Genomic DNA, 9,720 nt, shown 5'->3' with positions numbered 1-9,720 from the left:
CTAACCTCTCAAGAGTGGGGGACTAGAAATTTAATGTAGTCAAATTGTCATCAAGTTGACAATTGGTTGATAATTGGATCTCAATATGCCTATTCAGGGTTTCCCTTGTGGCTCAGCTGGTGAAGAATCTGCCTGCAATGTGGGAGATGTGGGTTTGATCCCTGGGTTAGGAAGATCCCTTGAAGAAGGGAAAGGCTACCCACTCCAGTATTCTGGCCTGGAGAATTCCGTGGAGAAGTCCTTGGGGTCACAAAGAGTCGGACACAACTGAGCGGCTTTCACTTTCACTTTCTTGGAGAAGGAAATGGCAACCCATTCCAATATTCTTGCCTGGGAAATCCCGTGGACAGAGAAGCCTGGTGGGCTATGGTCCATCAGGTCACAAGAGTTGGACACAACTTAGTGACTAAACCACACCACATGCCTATTCAGGACATGTTACTGATCTTTATTTCTGACCAGATGGACATTTAGAGATAGAAGTCACTAGATAGTCTTTAGTAAATGAGACTCATGTTGAGACCCATGCATAGCCCCCATCTCTGCCACAGAGGCTACTTTATTAATGATCCCATTGTACCTGCACTACTGGGTCTGAAGGCAAAGCAGACATCAAATGTATAAGTCATTTTGTCAGTGTCTGTCACATGTATGTATTATTTACTGCCTCTTTCATAATGGATACTTTCTGTTTGACATTAATATGTGATTTAAAGATCTTCATACTCATGCATACTCCATTATGTTCATCCATATGCCTCTACTCCAGTCTTTCCATTCTTTTCCAAGGTCGGCACACATACATATATTTTTTTCCTCCTCATTATAAGCTACTTCTTTCATACAAGGTTGGTAGTAGATTCTGTCCACTGAAGGTTTTTATGGCTGCATCCTAGTATGGCTGTAATGCAGCTCTCTTTCACTTCCAACTTGCCCTTACATCTATAAGTTCACGCTTTTTGTATTTTCTTCAGGCACTTTAAAGTCCCAGTCATATAGCCACATGTATGAACTGACTCAATAAGAATCTATGGGAAACTAGGATCATGGCATCTGGTCCCGTCACTTCATGGCAAATAGATGGGGAAACAGTGGAAACAGTGATAGACTTTATTTTTGGGGGCTCTAAAATCGCTGCAGATGGTGACTGCAGCCATGAAATTAAAAGATGCTTGCTCCTTGAAAAAAAAGCTATGATCAATCTAGATAGTATATTATCAAGCAGAGATATTACTTTGCCAACAACGTTCCATCTAGTCAAAGCTCTGGTAGTTCCAGTAGTCATGTATGGATGTGAGAGTTGGACCATAAAGTAGCTGAGCACTGAAGAATTGATGCCGTTGAACTGTGGTGTTGAAGACTCTTGAGAGTCCCTTGGACATCACAGAGATCCAACCAGTCCATCTTAAAGGAAATCAGTCCTGAGTATTCATTGGAAGGACTGATGCTGAAGCTGAAGGTCCAATACTTTGGCCACCTGATGTGAAGAACTGATTCACTGGAAAAGACCGTGGTGCTGTGAAAGATTGAAGGCAGGAGGAAAAAGGGATGACAGAGGATGAGATGGTTGGATGGCATCACCAATTCAATGGACATGAGTTTGAGCAAGCTCTGGGAGTTGGTGATGGATAGGGAAGCCTGGTGTGCTGAAATCCATGGGGTCACAAAGAGTTAGATTCAACTGAGCTTCTGAACTGAACTGACTATACTCAAATAGTCTAGATTTATTAGTTTTTAACTTTAAGAGTCAATATACATCTGGATTGATTTGCCCTAAGTCTCAAACATTACTTTATTTTTCAAAATATCACAAAACGATCTACACATTTTTGTTTCCCCAAGTGGGTCTCTTCTAAATTTAATATGAAGAAGGTTTATTTCTTTGTTTGTTTGGACTCCTGCAAATAGCTATTATACTGACACAAGGATTCTTTCAAATGTACTTGCTCAAAGAGACAAAAACATAGAGGAAAAAAATTGGTTGTGCATAAAACCTATCATTATTTGAACCATCATTATGTTTTATCAAACATAGACATTTTCATGAAACATCATAAAATAATTCAATTTTCCCCCCAATCAAGCACTTACTTTTATCAGAAACAGTAAGATAATACAAAGTTCTAAACATTCCTGCCCTGGAAAATTATTTAAAGTATTTGCAGAATAAAAATCAGTCACTATAATGTAAGGTAAGAAAACTAAATGAGCATTTGCTGTTTTAAAATTAATATTAATTCAAGATACCTCAATAAGTATTCCAAATTATTAAAAATAATTTTAAATATAGGATGTGGTATGGGTTTGGAAGTGCTCAAATATAAAAACATAGGACATCATTAAGTCAAAATTGATTAAAGAGTTGAACATAAGAACTGAAACTATAAAACTGCTAGAATTAAGTCTTGGTGATGATTTTTTGGATTTGACATCAAAAGCAAAGGCAACAAAAGGAAAAATAAATAAATGAGATTACATCAAACTAGTTTCTGCACAGCAGAGGAAACCAACAAATGAAAGGGCAACTTATGGAAGGGGAGGAAATGTTTGCAAATCATGTATCTGATTAGGAGTTAATATCCTGTGTGTGTGTGTGTATATATATATATATATATATGTATACTCATACAGCTTCATAACAGAAATAACAATCCAATTAAAAAATGGACAGAGCATCTGAGAGATGTCTTTCCAAAGAAGACATAAAGTGACCAGTAGGTACTTGAGAAGGTGCTCAACATCATTAATCATCAGGGAACTGCGAATCAAAACCACAGTGAGATGTCACCTCACAGTCACCTCGCACTTGTTACAATGGCTATCAATAGGAAGACAAAAACTAACAAGTGTTGGTCAAGAAGTGGAGAAATGGGAACTCTTGTGCTGGTGGTAAATTGTCACAGCCACTATGGAAAATATAATGGAGGTATCTTTAAAAATATAACTACCATAGGATCCAGCAGTCCCATTTCTGTATGTGTTTAAAGGAAATGAGATCAATATCTTGAAGACCTCTGCATTCCCTTGTTCATTGTGGAATTATTCACAGTAGCCAAGATTTGGAAACAATTTAAGTACTCATCGATGGATGAACGGGTAAAGAAGATGTACATAAAAGTGCAATGTTATTTAGCTATAAAAAAGAAGGAAATCCTCTTGTTTGATGCAACATGGATGGACTCTGATGGCATGATGCTATGTGAAATGTCAGACTCAGAATAACAAATACTTTATGATATCATATATGGAATCTAAAAACAAAAAAAAAGAGCTCAGCTGGGGGTGGGAAAAATGGGTGAAGTTGTCAAAAGGTATAAAGTTTGAGTTATGAGTAAAATAAAATGTACAGCATGGTGACTATAGTTAATAATGCTGTGCTGCATATTTGAAAGTTACTAAAAGAATGGATCTTAAAAATGCTCATCACATGAAAATAAAATTATTATGTATGGTGACTGATGTTAACTAGACTTATTGTGGTAATCATTTCTTGTATAAATATTGAATCTTTATGTCGTACCTCTGGAACTAATATGTAAGACATACCTCAATTAAAAAAAATACATAGGACATGATACTACCCTGTTGGTAATTAGTGGAGTACTCATTGAAGTGATTCGTATTTGCTCCACAGCTTTTATGTCAGTAGCTATATAAATCAACTGCTTTTATTCTGTAATCTCTGATTTTCCATGGCCTACATTTTTGGGGGACCTCTGGTTACAAAACAAAGTACAATATTTAAAATATTGTGAAAACATTTCTCATTATGAAATCATTGGAGGAAACACACTTTCTTTGTATTTATATAAGCACTATAGAATTCTTAAGCCTGCCAAACTCTCCCTTCTCTCTAATAAAGGGAATTGCGTGTGAGAGACTTCGCACTTTTATATGCCCTAGTACACCTGACTGATACAGACTTAAAAAAAATGTTTATCTCTATGTTTTACCTAAATGGTTCTTGTCCCATAAAATCTAAGGGAAATTTATTCTCTAAGTAGGCTGTGACTGATTCTCATTCCTTTATTGCTTTATAAAAATCTTCCTCTCCTGTTAGGGGAGAGGTATACGCCACATGGTTCTATGTTCAGATAGAATGATATGTTTAGAGCCTATCATTGTTCTATGTACATGTCTGCTAGATATGTAATTGTACTAGACTGCAATTTTACTGCTCATTCAAGAAGTTCAACTACCATAAACCTTCTAAGTGCTAAGTTGTTGTACCAGGACACTATGAGAAAATGGAAACACAATACTCAGTATTCTAAAAGCTCCAGGAGCAACCTGGCAGATCATCATGTATCCTTCCTATGATTTCCCCACTTTTAATGTTCTTCCCACTGTCTTCTTTCTTGGACACAGTGTTCTCCATCTCTGCCCTCGGGGGCTGTGTTTTCCCTTTGCTCTGTGGCCTGTGGAATTTGCTTTGATGGAGTCAATGTGATTCATTTTCCAGGGTCACACTGTGCCAATCCTCACAAAGTGCACTTAAAAAAGTGCCTCCACCTGGACATTTATTATTTCTCTATGCTCACCTTCTTCTGAGGTGACCTTTCATGGGTTATTACTTTCCAGTCTTTAAAAAAATGTGCTTTTCTGGTAAGACAGAGCAGAGGACATGTGGTGTGTAAGGCAGTAAGGCAATCCAGTCCATCAGGAGTGACTGTATATCTAGGAAGGTGATTACACCTTAAAAAGCAAATACAAATTTCGTGTTCCACTGTCTCTTCTAGTAATTATGAGAGAAGGTTTTATTTCTTTATTTCCATCAATTCTAAATCAATGTTTTATTTTTCTTGAGTATTTTTGGGGTGGAGGGAGAGAGTTTGAGGTAAATTGACAGCTTCATTGCAGGCTCCTTAAAGAAGTTGACCGATAAAATGAAATCCAGTCTTCTCTCTGTCGGGAATATGTGAAAAGCATGAAAAGGATGCATGTCTTTTATCCAGACAGAATGTGCCTGTGCTCCTTTTCAGAATTGGGTTTCATGTGGTAAAGCTGAACTCTTTGATCTCCTCAGTTCTGGTCACCCGTAACTCTCTAATTAATGCAAACCAACTCCAGTCCAGGAAAGACTATGTTAGAAAAACCTCAGTTTAACTCTGATGTCCCCAGTGATGAACAACCTGAAAGTTGCTCAGTCGTGTCCGACTCTTTGTGATCCCATGGACTATACAGTCCATGGAATTCTCCAGGCCAGAATACTGGGGTGGGTAGCTGTTGCCTTCTCCAGGGGATCTTCCCAACCCAGGGATCGAACCCAGATCCCCTGCATTGCAAGTGGATTCTTCACATCTGAACCACCAGGGAAACCCAAATAGTTGTCCATGATTGTTAAGAGAAATCAAATATGTAATAGTGCAAAAAAAAGGGGAATTGGATCAAGAAGTTATGAATTTAATTCCTGTTTTTTATGTTCAAAATATTTGTGTCTTGAGCAAGTAATTTCTCTACTCTGCACATAAATTGACATAATGCAGTTCACTCAGCAATACTTCAAGTGCCTATTTATGCATTTAACCCTATTCAAGGGGACTATAATCTGTATTTAAGCAACGATGCCTGTCTTTGTAAAACTTACATGTCACTAGAAGAAACACATAGTAGGTAAAGGCCTAATAAGGAAGTAAATTTTATAGAATATTAGAAAATAATAATTAACTTCTAAAAAAGTAAGTAGGTTAAATGGAGTGTTGAAACAGGAATGTGTGTGGTAACAAATAAGATAATAGGATAGTCTGAGGACCTAGTATTTGAACAAAGACCTAAAAGAGGTAAGGGATTGGGCCGGACATTTATCTGCTAGAAGAGGATTCTAAGCAAAGGGAAGAGCTAGAGTAAAAGTCCTTAGGCTGGGATCTAGTTCATGGCATGATTAAGTAACAGCAAAGAGACTTGTGTATTAGCTTGGCTGAAGGAGAGGCAGCTGTGCGACTCTGGAGGGGCTGTGAGTAGATGCCCCACGTCCAAGGACAGAGAAGCCCCAGCAGGATGGTAGGCACTGGAGCAGCAGATGGGTGGAGCTAGAGCAACTTTGAGGAGATACCTCACGTCCAAGGGCAAAGGAGACGCCCCAGCAGAACTGTAGGAGGGGCGAATTCACGTTTAGACTCAAACCCTATTCCTACTAGAGATGCTCAGAGGGCTCAAACAAACCTTGTGTGCACCAGGACCCAGAGACCCCACAGAGACTGAGATAGAACTGTGTCTGAGTGTCTCCTGTGGCGGTATGGGTCAGTAGTGGACTGCCATAGGGGCAGGGGCTCTGGGTGTTGCAGACTTGGGTATGGCTGGGTGCAGCAGACTTGGGGATGGCATAAGCCCTCTTGGAGGAGGTCGCTATTAACCCTACCATAGAGCTGCCAGAACTTACACAGGACTGGGAAATAGTCTCTTGGAGGACACAAACATAACCTTGTGCACACCAGGACCCAGGAGAAAGGATCAGTAACCCCACAAGAGACTGACCCAGACTTGCCCGGAAGTGTCCAGGAGTCTCCGGTGGAGGCATGGATCAGTGGTGGCCTGCTGCAGGGTTGAGAAAGGTTGTTGCTGAGCCACGAAGGACACCAGGATTCTTGGCCTCTGGAGGAGAAGAATTAAATCCAGGGCCAGAGACAAGGCTTGATCGCTCAGAGCTTTTGTGTAATAGAGTTTTATTAAAGTATAAAAGGGATAGAGAAAGCTTCTGACATAGACATCAGAAGGGGGCAGAAAGAGTACCCCCTTACTAGTGTTAGCAATGGAGTTATGTACCTTTTAATTAGTTATTACAGTGAATCAAAAGAAAGTTCCGAGTTTGTGAAAATTTTACCGGACCCACTCCCACAATTTACATTTTAGGATAACATGGTTAGACTTTAACAATAGAAAGATCCTACCAGACCTACTAGCTTAATATACATTCTAAAATATCAGGATTAGTCAGAAGGTTTTCAGGAAGGAGAAACTGTCCTCCAGCAGGATACATTGTTGTTTTATAATCCCTAGTACAGAGTTTAAACTGTGTTGTGTAATTGACTAAGACTAAGGAATGTAGAGGAAAATAAAAACGTTTGTCTTTTTCTCCTCCTTGAGAATTTCAGACCCCTATCTCCACTTCGAGAGCCCCAGACCCTCTCTCCTTGGGGACCGTGGACTTCTTAGCAATTTGCCTAGGAATTGACTCTCTCAGTTGGGGACTCTGAGTGTAGCAGTGCATATATGGGACCTTTTGAAGGAGGTCACCATTATCTTCATTATCTCCACCATAGTTTGGCCCCTGGTAAATAACAGGGAGGGAACACAGCTCCACCCATCAACAGAAAATTCGGTTAAAGATTTACTGAGCATAGCCCCACCTATCAGAACAAGAACCAGTTGCTCCCTTGTTCAGTTTCTTCATTCCAGAAGCTTCCCTAAGCATCTTATCCTTCCCTATTAGAGGGCAGACAGACTGAAAACCACAATCACAGAAATCTAACTAATCTGATCACATGGACCACAGCCTTGTCTAACTCAGTGAAACTATAAGCCATGCCATGTAGGGCCACCCAAGACGGATGGGTCATGGTGGAGAGTTTTGACAAAATGTAGTCCACTGGAGAAGGGAATGGCAAACCACTTCAGTATTCTTGCCCTGAGAACCCCATGAAGAGTATGAAAATGCAAAAAGATAGGACACTGAAAAATGACCCTAGGTCAGTAGGTACCCAATATGATACTGGAGATCAGTGGAGAAATAACTCCAGAAAGAAGGAAGACATGGAGCCAAAGCAAAAACAACACCCAGTTGTGGATGTGACTGGTGATAGAAGCGAAGTCCAATGCTGTAGAGAGCAATCTTGCATAAGAACCTGGACTGTTAGGTCCATGAATCAAGGCAAATTGGAAGTGGTCAAACGAGATGGCAAGAATGAGCGTCGACATTTTAGGAAGCAGCAAACTAAAATGGACCGGAATGGTTGAATTTAACTCAGATGATCATTAGATCTACTACTGAGGACAAGAATCCTTTAGAAGAATTGGAGTAGTGATCATAGTCAACAAAGGAGTCCAAAATGCAGTACTTGGATGCAATCTTAAAAATAACAGAATGACCTCTGTTCGTTTCCAAGGCAAACCATTCAGTATCACAGTAATCCGAATCTACGATCCAACCAGTAATGCTGAAGGAGCTGAAGTTGAACGGTTCTATGAAGACCTACAAGACCTCCTAGAACTAATACCGCATCCCCCCCCCCCCCCGACAAATGTCCTTTTCATTATAGGGGACTAGAATTTAAAAGTAGGAAGTCAAGAAACACCTGGAGTAACAGGCAAATTTGGCCTTGGTCTACAGAATGAAGCAGGGCAAAGGCTAGTAAAGTTTTGCCAAGAGAACACACTGGTCATAGCAAACACCCTCTTCCAATAACACAAGAGAAGACTCTACACATGGACATCACCAGATGGCCAATACCAAAATCAGATTGATTATATTCTTTGCAGCCAAAGATGGACAAGATCTATACAGTCAGCAAAAATAAGACCAGGAGCTGACTATGGATCTGATCATGAATTCCTTATGCCAAATTCAGACTTAAATTGAAGAAAGTAGGGAAAATCACTAGACCATTCAAGTATGACCTAAATCAAATACCTTGCAATTATACAGTGGAAGTGAGAACAAGATTCAAGGGATTAGATCTGATAGAGTGCCTGAGGAACTATGGATGGAGGTCTGTGACACCATACAGGAGATAGGGATCAAGACCATCTCCAAGAAAAAGAAATGCAAAAAATCAAAATGGCTATCTGAGGAGGTCTTACAAACAGCTATGAAATGAAGAGAAGTGAAAGGCAAAGGAGAGAAGGAAAGATATACTCATTTGAATGCAGAGTTCCAAAGAACAGTAAGGAGAGACAAGAAAGCCTTCCTAAGTGACCAGTGCAAAGAAATAGAGTAAAACATTAGAATGGGGAAGACTAGAGATCTCTTGAAGAAATTAGAGATACCAAGGGAACATTTCCTGCAAAGATAGACACAATAAAGGACAAGAAAGGGCATGGACCCAAAAGAAGCAGAAGATAATAAAGAACAGGTACAAGAATACACAGAACTATACAAAAAAGTTCTTCATGACCCAGATAATCACAGTGGTATGATCACTCACCTAGAGCCAGACATCCTGGAATATGAAGTCAAGTGGGCCTTAGGAAGCATCTCTACAAACAAAGCTAGTGGATGTGATGGAATCCCAGTTGGGCTATTTCAAATCTTAAAAGATGATGCTGTGAAAGTGCTGCACTCAATATGCCAGCAAATTTGGAAAACTTGGTAGTGGCCACAGGACTGGAGAAGGTCAGTTTTCATTCCAATCCCAAAGAAAGGCAATGCCAAAGAATGCTCAAACTACTGCACAATTGCACTCATCTCACACGCTAGTAAAGTAATGCTCAAAATTCTCCAAGTCAGGCTTCAGCAGTACATAAACCATGAACTTCCAGATGTTCAAGCTGGTTTTAGAAAAGGCAGAGGAACCAGAGATCAAATTGCCCACATTTGTTGGATCATGGAAAAAGCAAGAGAGTTCCAGAAAAACATCTACTTCTGCTTTCTTGACTATACCAAAGCCTTTGACTGTGTGGATCCAATAAACTGTGGAAAATTCTGAAAGAGATGGGAATACCAGACCACCTGACCTGCCTCTTGAAAAATCTGTATGCAGATTAAGAAGCAACAGTTAGAACTGG

The sequence above is a fragment of the Capricornis sumatraensis genome, chromosome 9, assembly GCF_032405125.1.
Source record: "Capricornis sumatraensis isolate serow.1 chromosome 9, serow.2, whole genome shotgun sequence".
Taxonomy (NCBI): domain Eukaryota; kingdom Metazoa; phylum Chordata; class Mammalia; order Artiodactyla; family Bovidae; genus Capricornis; species Capricornis sumatraensis.
The sequence above is the reverse complement of the archived record's forward strand: the minus strand, read 5'-3'. Positions refer to the sequence as shown.